The 11,867-nt window shown below is 35.2% G+C and overlaps 1 pseudogene across 4 annotated transcripts; it reads right to left on the reverse strand.

Annotated features, from left to right (window-relative positions):
• Positions 1–6,354: 6,354 nt before the first annotated feature.
• On the reverse strand, positions 6,355–10,580 carry LOC149539502 (pentatricopeptide repeat-containing protein At3g12770 pseudogene; annotated as a pseudogene). Of its 4 annotated transcripts, none has more exons than XR_016356249.1 (3): positions 7,281–10,580; positions 6,845–6,911; positions 6,355–6,632 (listed from the first exon to the last, which is right to left on the reverse strand). The product of XR_016356249.1 is annotated as a pentatricopeptide repeat-containing protein At3g12770 pseudogene, transcript variant X4 (transcript). The 4 variants fall into 4 exon arrangements; XR_016356247.1 differs by having other exon boundaries at positions 6,805–6,911; XR_016356248.1 differs by having other exon boundaries at positions 6,845–10,580.
• Between the last annotated feature and the right edge of the window lie 1,287 nt (positions 10,581–11,867).

The raw sequence follows: 11,867 nt of genomic DNA on the forward strand, positions 1-11,867 counted from the left end.
GTTCCCTCTACTTCTCGAGGTGTTGGTGTTAATATGTTAGACTCATTCTTCTTGCAAGATGAAGGTATGAAGTTGGAGGGATAGATTACTATGAAGGGAAAGAAATCTAAGATTTCTACACCCTTGTTTGACATGACTCTCTATTCCCACAAGGGTTATGTTAAAGGTAAATTGTGATGGTTCCTATTTTTGGGTTTTTGTGTTGGTGTTTTGGTTGTTCCTTGTAGTGTTTTTTATTGCAAAGAAAATGGTAACATGTAGCCTACTTACCAAGCCTCCAAAGGGTCATAAAGAAAACGATCCTCACCATCATTGATTAATTAGTTTTTATTGATAGACAATAAGTATTGATTGATCTATTATGTAGGATCGCTTAAAGTAACATGGCACTAGGGTTGTTATTCTTCTCTACTTTGTTATGGAAAATAGTTTTGGATGTACCTATATTATAATTATTCTTATGTTCTCAAGGAAAAACTAGTTTCTTTACTTGTTATCAAAACTGAATTTGCTAAAAATGGATTTATAGTCTTTATTATTGAAAATTGGCTCATTTGTGTCCAAGGCATACTAACTGATATACTCACTTGAAAGACTTTTTCTTCTCTTGCCCCTTAAGTTTCTTTTTGTTATTAAAACTGGGTTAAGATGTGCTTATATCATAACTATTTGGTATGACCACTTGAACGGTTTCTTCCTTAGTTATAAAAAATGGACTCACGTCTATTGTTATTAATAGTGGCTATTATAAATAATAGGTTTAGGTGTGCTCATATCATAACCATTTGCTATTGTCCCCTCCAAAAAAAAGTTCTTCATTTTCTTATTTAAAATGGGTATACATACTTCTTCTTTTTTTAAATTGAACTTAGATGTGTTCATATAATAATTATTTGATATGCTATCTCCAAAAGTTGTTTCCTTAGTTATAAAAATGGATTCAAATGGTATGATTAAAAACAGATTCAGATGTATCCATAGAATAACACTTTGGTTTCTTTATTATTGAAAATGAGCTGAAATGTGTACATACTATAACCATTTGGTATGTTTCTGCAAGATTTTTTTTCCCTGCATTCTATAAAACAAGTTCAAGTGTCTTTGGTATTACTACCGCATTTTGCATATAAGCCTCTCACAATAATTCCAATTGTGTTTTTAGATGTACTTTTTCTTTATTGTGAATAGTTAGAAACAATAGTTGTAGAAAGATATGTTGGTTCATTCTATTTCAAACATAATTATGTTTTTGCCCTTTTTTCTCATTGACATTGTTAACTACATGACACAACTTGTGTAGAATGTATACATTATCAAATCATTTAGGTTGTGTTTTATTTTAGTCTACACTAATTTTTGTTTGTTTTTATTTATTAAATGAAGGTTTTCATTGTCTTTACTGCCACATTTTGCATGCATGCCTAACAAAAACAGTTACAACATGGTTTTGTACATTTTCATTATTCTATGGATTGGAGCAACAATTGTAGAGAGAGTGATTTTGGTTCATTGAAGAAAGAGTTATGCTTTACTGGATTTGTGCAATATTAAATTTGAACGCAATCAAAACATTTTAGGTTGTGTTTTATTTCATGCTTAAACAATTATATTGTTATATGCTAAATAGAGGCATTGGTTTTTTTGTTTTATTTATGACCATATTCGTGTAAGATATTATTGTAATACCTAGTGTTAGATCCCTTTGTGTTTCTTCTTGTAAAAATATTTTAAAATATGAAATTAAATTCTCTTCCTTTCATTTGGGAAATTTTAATATTGAAACCATTATTATTTTTAAAGGTTTTTACGACCATGCCTTACTCTCATTTTCTTTTAACCATGCTCAATTAAATTTCCAAATAAGAGGTTTCAAGATAGAATCTCCTTTAGCTCATTTTCTATTGCATCCAAAAATATACTTGGTAGCATAAGGATATTTTTAATTCGTCTGGAGAATGTTTTAGGGATGATGTTGTAGTTGCTTTTAGATGTCGTTTGATTTAGTTTTCTTCAAGAGCGAAGGATACCTTCATCTATAGTCTTGAATATGTTAATTACTAGGTAATAGATTCTATGCATAGCTTTCTTATTTATCAGTTTCATTATTGAATGAGACAAATGTTTTACTTTGTATTAAAACAAGACATCTTTTAAGATTCTTTGAAAACATCACAAACAAATTTATAGAAATTCTTTTTCTCAGTAAACTATAACATCAAAGTTTTCATAATGGCTATTGTCATGAAGGCTCCTATTTGCATTCTTTGAAATGTTTCTAAAGCCTTGTGAATATATTTTTTTTGTGCAAATACTACTGATCATGAGAGGTCATATTTAAGAAACATGTTTTGGCTAGAATACCTCTACTCTCATGAGCATCTCCATAAATTGGAACATATATCTATTGGAACTCACCATTTCCAAGCATACACCAACCCAAAGCAAATGACTCTCTAAAATGCATCTCAAATCCTAATATTAGGATTGCTTCATACTCCACTAGGGAATCATCAACATGATGGGGTTATGCCTCAATACCAATGGTCTCCCCAAGGTCTTCATACATAGCTAAAGGCCTAATCAATTGTGAGTCACCCATGTAACCATCTCTACATGTAGGCATAACTATAGTGGTTGATCCCTAGTGTGTGCTCAACTACCCCATTTGTGTCCATGACTGAAACCTTTAATTAACTCTCAAAAAGTGACTCATGATCTCAATGATGTAAGGTGTGTGTGTGTATTCAATAATTTTAAAATTATAAATGTTCTCAAGCCCTTGCAAATCTGAAAATTCCTCACGCTTGCCCATCATAAGGGATTTTCCCCTCAGATCATAAGTATCACTCTCATCCTCAAATGGTATAGCAGCCACAAAAGATTGGATTTCTGTTGTAGATGATGATGGTCGTGCCAAGTTCAATTCTTCACAAAGCTCACAAATGTGAATGATGATTCTTGCAAGGCCATCTAGAATTTCTTCAAAGAAACCTGGGTAACCTTAAGCTCATCAATAAGGTTATCTACCTCCTCTTCTTTCCCCTAGTTTGGTGCATCGGCGAGGATATCACCAAGCATGAAAAGGTGATTTATATAGAAAAGTAGTTGTAGGTAATTAGTCTTCACTACCACTAATGCTTCTCCAAGTGTTTGTAAATCTTAAAAGGAAAGTGGACCAAGGTCTTTGTGTGTTCCTTAAGACCTCCATCTCAATTTTTCCATCAGTTTATGGGTGTCATATAAAATGCTTTATAGCAGCGATAATTTGGTCTTCATCTACCTTCAATTCTCCTCTCAAATGATGGGATTCTTGAGACCTATCAACTCATATAAATTTTCTGATTTATGATAAACATCGTGCAACATTCAATCGGATTTGACTTTTTAGGTTAATATCGATAGCATCTATGTTATCAATATCATCCTTCATAGGTGAAGTTAGAATAGTACTCTGGTCAATGTAGATCCATCCCTAATAGGATCCACGTGACATGTGGGGTCTATCTCACTGACACCAACATAAGCATCAATGACTATATAATATGTGGAGTCATCATAATTGGTTGATTGGAAAACATCTTCATACATGCTTTTGATATACCTATCTTATGCACTACTATTATCAATCTCATAGGATAGCTCTACCTCCAAGCTTCCTATCAAGAAACTTGTGCAATCATTACCTAAAATAACATCTTTCCCATGACTAAAACTTGCACTTTCAAGTGAAGATTGCTCCTCAGATGTGATTGCAATAGATGACTGGTTTCCTGATTTGGAAACCTTTGTGATGGCATCTACTTCAATCTTCATGCATACTTCATCTATAGCTTCAGTAAGTGACTCTCCTATCCCTATTGTCCTCATATGGTTGAAGTGAACTAATAGAGTCCAACCTCCTATACATGTTGACTGAATTTTATCTTCTCCAATATCACCTATAGGCTGTAAGTCACAAACGTGTGCTTCTTCTTCCTTCACTGACCCTTCTTAAAGGGTACTTACTGATTTTTCTTTCTTTATTCATGTGACGTAAAATAGCAGGCTTGTTTTACCAGGTCTAAAGATTACAGCCACACTTAAGAACTCATCAAAGGGAACTTCTTTTTTAAACCACCCCTTCCCCCTCTCCCCTGCCCCTGCAGCTTGCTTTGGTACTCTTTAAAGAATTGCATATCTTCCTGTTCATAACTTCTCTTTTCATTTGTCTTTGGTTTTAACATTTTATTTTCAGTTTCTAATGTACTCTTCACTATTTGAAGTCATATTATCTTGGGTTGTCCCTCTTTCAAAAGGATTCTTTTGACTCTAATTGAGTCACTGATTCAAAATCCAATTCTTTTTTGTGTTTTCTTATGTAGTGCCTGTCAAAAGATAGTCTTTACCTTCTCCAATTTATTTGAGTATTCATCAAAGACTGTGATAACCTCCTAGTGCATAGGTATAGTATCCCTTGTCAAGCTCAAATATTCTTGAAATGTTAGAAGATGTTTCACCTTTTGATAAGTGTTATACCATCCAGCAATCTTAGAGGCCATAATTTCGTCATCCCTTTCTTCTACTTCTGTAATTATCCTTAACATCCCACAAGCTGGCATGATTTTGGCTCTAATACCTATAAAGACCTTAAGGCCTGTATGATATGAATCTCTACTTTTCTTAAACTATAAAATTCAAAAAAAAAATGCTTACAGAATATAGATTCAAGTAAATAAACATTCACTTAAGATAGAATCCAAATTTCTTATGTATCATTCAAAAATTCAACAGTGGTTACACAAATTCACTATAAACAACAGATTTTGGAACCAATTTATTCATAGAAAACTGATATACATCTCTTACTAGCAGTAGTTGGGATTACAAACATAAAATCTCTTAACAGCAGCAACTTGAACCTACAAATTTCACAGATCTTAGTATAGAGATCAAACTACAATAGCAGAGGTGATTAATAGGGTTTTGTCCCAACATCTAGATGTGCTCAACGGCAACAATAATATTTAGCCTAGAAAAAACCATAGCAGTCTTTAATATATATCTACTCAGGGCAATTCATTAACTTGTAGTGACACGCAAGTAAACAATCTGATTTGGCCCCTTTCCAGAAGTCGGTAACAGATACAAAGCAAAAAAAAAAATTGCAAGAAGACAATTTGCACAGTTAGCAGCATTCTAATTTTTCTCTGATCTTTTTGCAAGAAAACAAAACTTGCTCAATTGGCAGCCAGTGCTGTCATCCAGGCCAAGTGGCCTCAGGTTAATCACAACCACTAAATCCTTCTCTGCAATCCCGATTGTGGTAAGATTGCCAAATCTCCCTTTGCAGTTTTGGTTTGATTCTTGTTTTGAAACCATTGGTAATTCACTGAAGAATTTTTTGGCGGTTGATGAGGGCTTTCCTGAATTTTTATATATCACATATGTATACATATTGGTTGAGATAAATAACCAAGGATCTCTTCCTTATAATCTCTCTTAAAAACCATGTATGGATGTCTGAATCAATTTATTGACTATGAGGGCATTCTAATCTAGTGTCACAGATGCTATAATACTGGCCATATAGCAGCCCAAAGTGTCAAGCAAAGGATAGATGGCAAGGCTACTTGGTGGAAGGATATCTCTCCAAACATTACTCGGTAGAAATGAAAGAGACAAATGCGGAAAGAAGTGTCGGCTTTAAAGTCTCTGACAAGTTGTATGGGGAAGAATCACAGATGCCTTCATTGAGCAAAACCATACTATAAAAAATTAAGTTTTCTCCTCTCCATAAGGGAGGGTTCATGATCTGGCTATTGGGCCACCACATAAGGGAGCAGATGGAAAATAGGAGAGCTTTTACAGTGTCATCTTTGGAAGGTGAAGGAAAAGGCACGAGGGATTTGGAAGGGTCTTTGGAAGATGGTGCAAGAGGAATTTGGACAGTAGTTTAAACAAGAAGGAAGAAAAATGAATTTGTTTTTAACATGCATCTTTGCTCCTACAAAAAAAAAGTAGAAACAAAATCCTTAAGGGTTTATAATTTTATTATTAATTTTTTGCCCCTTAATAGGATGGTTCTGTGATCCTTGATGTAATATTGATGAAGTTTTAGCAGTGGGCTTAGTTTTGGTTCTCAAATAGACAAGCAAAAGGTTGGATGCGCTGCCATAGATGTAAATTTTTGCAACTAACATTAATAGAAAGGATGCTACCCCATAGCAACTATTAACTTACCAAAAATGTATATTATAGTTTATTTCAAAATAAAACCAGTTAATATAAAATTAAAAAACTAAGTTTATTTGTAAATTCAAAACTCTATTGGATATCTCACCAAGCAAATGGATGTGAAGTAACACTAGAAATATCTAACCATAAATGAGCCAAAATCTATATGCACTTATGTAAAATTAAACATTTAATCTGGGACATGTAATTTAATCTAAAATGTTGAACCTGACACTGGCAAAAGATAATATAATCATTTCAAACAAAAGAAATAAATAGAAATGGGGAGGGTAGATTGCCAGCTCTCCTCCCCCATTTTCGTTCGGTAAAGCATTTTTCCATTTACATAGAGTATACTCACCTTTGTTTTTGATCCATTTTCCACTTCCAAATTTTTATTTCACATATATGCAAGATTCCTGCAAACAACCCAACAAAACATCCATGTTATCATGCAACAGATATTTGACAGATATCTAACAATGTATATAAACAGCATGCATAAAATTTGACAAAGCTAACAGCATGGCCTAATTCGCTAAATACTCAAAACAAAAACAAAAAAAGAATACTTGAATCTGAAAACAAAACCTTGTCACTTCATTATTACTGCAAGCTTAGCATGGTGCACCTTATCATAGTGCAAGTTTCAGTTTGGTCCATTTAGTATCAGGTCTGAAGTGATGGAAATAATCATTCTGCAAGTTTTGGTTTGCTCCATTTAGTATCAGTTCTATCATGGTGTACATTATAATAGAAGCCTATTTTTCAGATTGTTCCATTTAACTTCACCAATAATTGCCACATGAACATCACCCCTGCTTGAAATGATGGAATGATTCACATCTCTCACAAAAATTTCTCTTCCAACAATCTCAAAGACAAATTAAATTGCAGAGTGCCACTTAGCACATCCTCAAAGGTTCTTTACAAATCCAATGTTTGTTCCAGGGGGTGTGCTTAAAAAGCCAAATGCAATAGCCAACTTTTCACTATGGTAGCTGAGAAACAACTCAATTTATTCCACTACAAAATCATTAAGTAGATGTCTTGAATCTGGAACATACCTTGCTGCTTTCATCTCCCAAGCCAAGTTCTCCAACTTATCATACTGCACATTATCATAGTGAAAGTTTCAGTTTGCTCCATTTAGTATCAAGTCTGACATGGTGCACATTATCACTGTGCAATTTTCAGTTTGCTCCTTTTAGAACTGGGTCATACATGGTGCACATTATCATAGTGTGGGCCTATTTTCAGATTGGACAATTTAACATCACCAATAATTTGCACATGAACATTGTCCCTGTTTAAAATGATGGAATCGATTCACATCTCGCACAACAATTTCTCTCCCAACAATCTTGGAGATAAATTTAATTGCAGAGTGGCAATCAACACATACTCGAAGGTTTTTCACAACTCTAATAGTTGTTCCAGGGGGTTTGTTTAACAAACCAAATGCAATTGCCAACTTTTCACTATGGTGACAGAGAAATGAACTTTTTTCCTCCTCTTCGACATCATTAGGTAAATGTCTCGAATCTGGAAAATACCCTGCTGCTTTCATCTCCCAAGCCAAACTCTCCAACTTCGCATAGATCTCCTGTGTCTGTGGATGAGATCTGTCTCCTGCACAAAAAGCATGTACCATTTTATGCCCTTCAATCCAACTGCATCCAGGTATCTTTTTAATTTCTCTATCTTTCATCAATCTCCTTACCAGTTGAACCTCACTCCACTTCCCCACTTCTGCATAGATGTTTGAGAGAAGAACATAAGTTGCAGTATTTTTAGGATCCATATCAAAAAGAAGCATTGCTGTGGATACTCCTAATCCTATATTCATGTGTGATCTGCATGCACCAAGAAAACAAGTCCACACGGCCACCACAGGTTTAACAGGCATCTTAATGATAAAGTTTAGGGTGTCCGCAAGATAGCCAGCACGGCCAAGAAGGTCAACCATGCATTCATAGTGATCAACTGTAGCTGTAATGCAATAAGGGTTATTCATATGATTGAAATACATACACCCCTCATCCACTAAACCTGCATGGCTGCATGCACATAAAACACAGGCAAAGGTTACAATATCAGGATATGTTCCAGAGTGTTTCATTAGTTCAAAAACTTTGAGAGCATCTTTGCAAAGTCCATTTTGAGCATATCCTGCAATCATTGCATTCCACGAGATGACATCTCTTTGAGGCATCCTGTCAAACATTTCACGTGCCTTGTCTGTGCTTCCACATTTTGCATACATGTCCACCAGAGCATTTCCAACTGTAATACCTGACAAATAACCCCCTTCCATTATGCTCCGATGAATGTCCATACCCTGTTCCAAAGCTCCTGTTTTGGCACAGGCAGGGAGGATGCTGGTAAAAGTTGTGGAGTTTGACTTTACACCTGCCGATCGCATTTGCTTGAAAAAATCTAAAGCCTTTTCAACTAATCCATTTTGTGCGTATCCCACAATCATTGTATTCCAAGAGATGATATCTCTTTGAGGCATTCTATCAAACACTTCGCGTGCCCTGTCTAAGCTTCCACATTTTGCATACATGTCGACCAGAGCATTTCCGACTATGTTATCTGAGAAAAATCCCCTTTCGATTACGGTTTCATGGATCTCTATACCCTGTTCCAAAGCTCCCATTTTGGCACAGGCGGGGAGGATGCTACTCAAGGTTGTGGAATTTGGCTTTACACCTGCCAATTGCATTTGCTTGAAAGTTTGTAAAGCCTTTTCAACAAATCCATTTTGTGCAAATCCTGCAATCATGGCATTCCATGAAACCACATTTCGTTGAGGCATTCTGTCAAACAGTTCACATGCCTTATCCATGCTCCTACATTTTGCATACATGTCTACCAGGGCAGTTGCCACAACAACATCTAACAAAATTCCTCTATCCTTTATGCTTTGATGGATGCCCACACCCACTTCCAAATCTCCCATTTTGGCACATGCAGGGAGGATGCTGATAAATGTTGTAGAATTTGGCTTCACACAAGCCGATTGCATTTGCTTGAAAATTTCTAAAGCCTTTTCAGCAAATCCATTTTGTGCATATCCTGCAATCATTGCAGTCCATGAGACCACATTTCTTTGAGGTATTTTGTCAAACAACTCATGTGCTTTGTCTATGCTTCCACATTTAGCATACATGTCTACCAGTGCAGTTGCAACTATAACATCTGATAAAAATCCTCTATTTTGTATACTTTTATGAATGTCCATACCCTGTTCCAAATCTCCTAGTTGGGCACAGGCAGGAAGGATACTAGCAAATGTTGTGGAATTTGGCTCTACATCTGCCAATTGCATTTGCTTGAAAGTTTCTAAAGCCTGTTGGGCAAATCCACTTTGTGCATATCCTGCAATCATCGCAGTCCATGACACTACATTTCTTTGAGGCATTTTCTCAAACACTTTGCGTGCCTTGTCTATGCTTCCACATTTTGCATACATATCTACAAGGGAACTAGCAACAACAACATCTGACAAAATTCCTCTTTCCGTCATGCTTTGATGGATGCCCAAACCCCGTTCCAAATCTCCAATTTTGGCACAAGCTGGGAGTACGCTGGCAAATGTGAATCGATCGGGTTGGAAACCTATTTGTTGCATTTGGTGAAACAGTGTGACTGCTTCATGAGGACAACCATGTCGTCTGTATGCTGCAATAACCGTATTCCATGAAACAATGTTTCGTTCCTTCATATTGTCAAACACTTTTCGAGCATCAACCAAACCTCCACACTTGACATACATGTCAATGAGTTTATTATGAAAAGTTGGCTGTGCAGCCAATGTAAATGGTCTGTGAGAGATGAAAGAGTGAACCTTTTTCCCCTGTGAAAGCGCATTGTTGAGAATACAGGTTTGCAATAATTTAAGATAGGTGGAGTAATCTTCAGGGGGGTTGTGTTTAGTAAGAAGAATGTGGAGTGCTGCCTCCACCATAATGCTCTGCGATTGAGACTAGCGGTGGATAGCAATTGCATCTTATAACTGTGAAAAGTTTTGCACTTCTACCACAATAACTTTGCCTGAGAGCATTTTCAGACTCAAGATGAATAAATGTTCTAAGTAAAATCTATGGTTTAGAATCACTGTTCTTCCCTACCATTCTTTGGCTTGTGTTCAACGATCTGGTTAGCTGTTGTTAATTCGTTCTATGAGAGTTTTTAAGTTCAGCCTTAATTCGTTGTAAAATATGGAAATCTTAAAAGTGGATTATGATCTCTCGTCAAAGGGGTTTAGTACAGATTGTAGCTTGCACTTATGAAATCGACAGTTATTTGTATTATCAAGCCATGCAAGAACTCCAAATGAGTGGATTTGAAAAACTGATTGAAGCCCATCACTCAGTATGCCGAAACAAAATTGGGACAGGCTAATCTCCACACAAAATGTACTAAAGACAAAACAAAGTCAAATTTATTTATTTTTCAAATTTTTTGTTGTTTTTTACTACAAATTATAGAGATCATGAAGATCAAATGTTGAAATTTTTGAAAAAATTCATGATGTTTTCAATTTTTTGAAAATTGGTCAACTATACAATTTGTAGGGAGGATAGCCCCGACAATTGACATTCCTTTTGTCACATATATCTTTATTTGACTCACCAATTAACCAATCCAAATTAAGTATTAAAATCTCCTAGAACTATTTAATAATATTTATTTTCAATAATTTGAAAATATGATTTTTTAATTTGTATTGGTTAGAACAACCAAAAAAATCATTATTCCTTAAAAAATACAATTCTTTTTATAATCAAAGGTAATAAAAATATTCTAGATATTATCGGGAAAGAATGATCCTTGACCCCTTAATCATGACTATGTTATTAGCGACTATAGTTTTTTATTGGACCTCTTGGGCGATCATCTATTTGGTAAGGATTATGATTTATTCAAATTTCAATCTACCGTACCAAGCCATGATTTATTTGAAGTTAATAAATTGAGCACCATTCCTTATTATGTGAAGGTTGTGGAAGAGATTTGCTTTGATCTTATCAGACCTCTTCGCTATGTGCAATTGTTGAAATGACTCCCAAATAAGCTTTTTGGAGAATAATGTCATTTTACACATGGCTTCGTATTGACGAAAGTGACCCGCCTCATTTTCATGCTTAGCAATTATTATATTGGGAAGAACTACTTTCATATCATTTCTATGACTGCTTTTGTAAGGGATTTTCATTTTCTTGGAGACTAGCAATAGTGGCCCTTGCTATAAAATTTGCATTCACTTGGGTGTTTTCCTTGCTAGCATGCCAAAGATTTCAAAGAATCTTGAGTCAGGTCTGGAAATGCAGGAGATATGGTTAGTGTTGAACCAAGTAAGTTTGAGGATGTTTGGCGTAAAGATCCATGCACTTGGATGGTTGTTGAGGAAGGTGGGCTTCTGCCTTTTATGGAGGCTATTGAGGGTTACAATGAGACTTCTTCTATTCAGTTGGTTAATTCTCAAAACAAGAGAAAGTTTACAATTAATGGGATCACTTTCAAAATTAATGAGGAAGTCTTTGACTGAGCTTTTCTAGTGAGGGGCAAAAATTAAAGAAAGTGACCAAGGTTGTAACAAATGGTTTTTCATAGTGAAAACAAAGATGGTTTAAACAAAGAATTTC

This window comes from Cupressus sempervirens, chromosome 9, assembly GCF_028749045.1.
Source record: "Cupressus sempervirens isolate cs-2001-9-10 chromosome 9, ASM2874904v1, whole genome shotgun sequence".
Classification (NCBI taxonomy): Eukaryota; Viridiplantae; Streptophyta; class Pinopsida; order Cupressales; family Cupressaceae; genus Cupressus; species Cupressus sempervirens.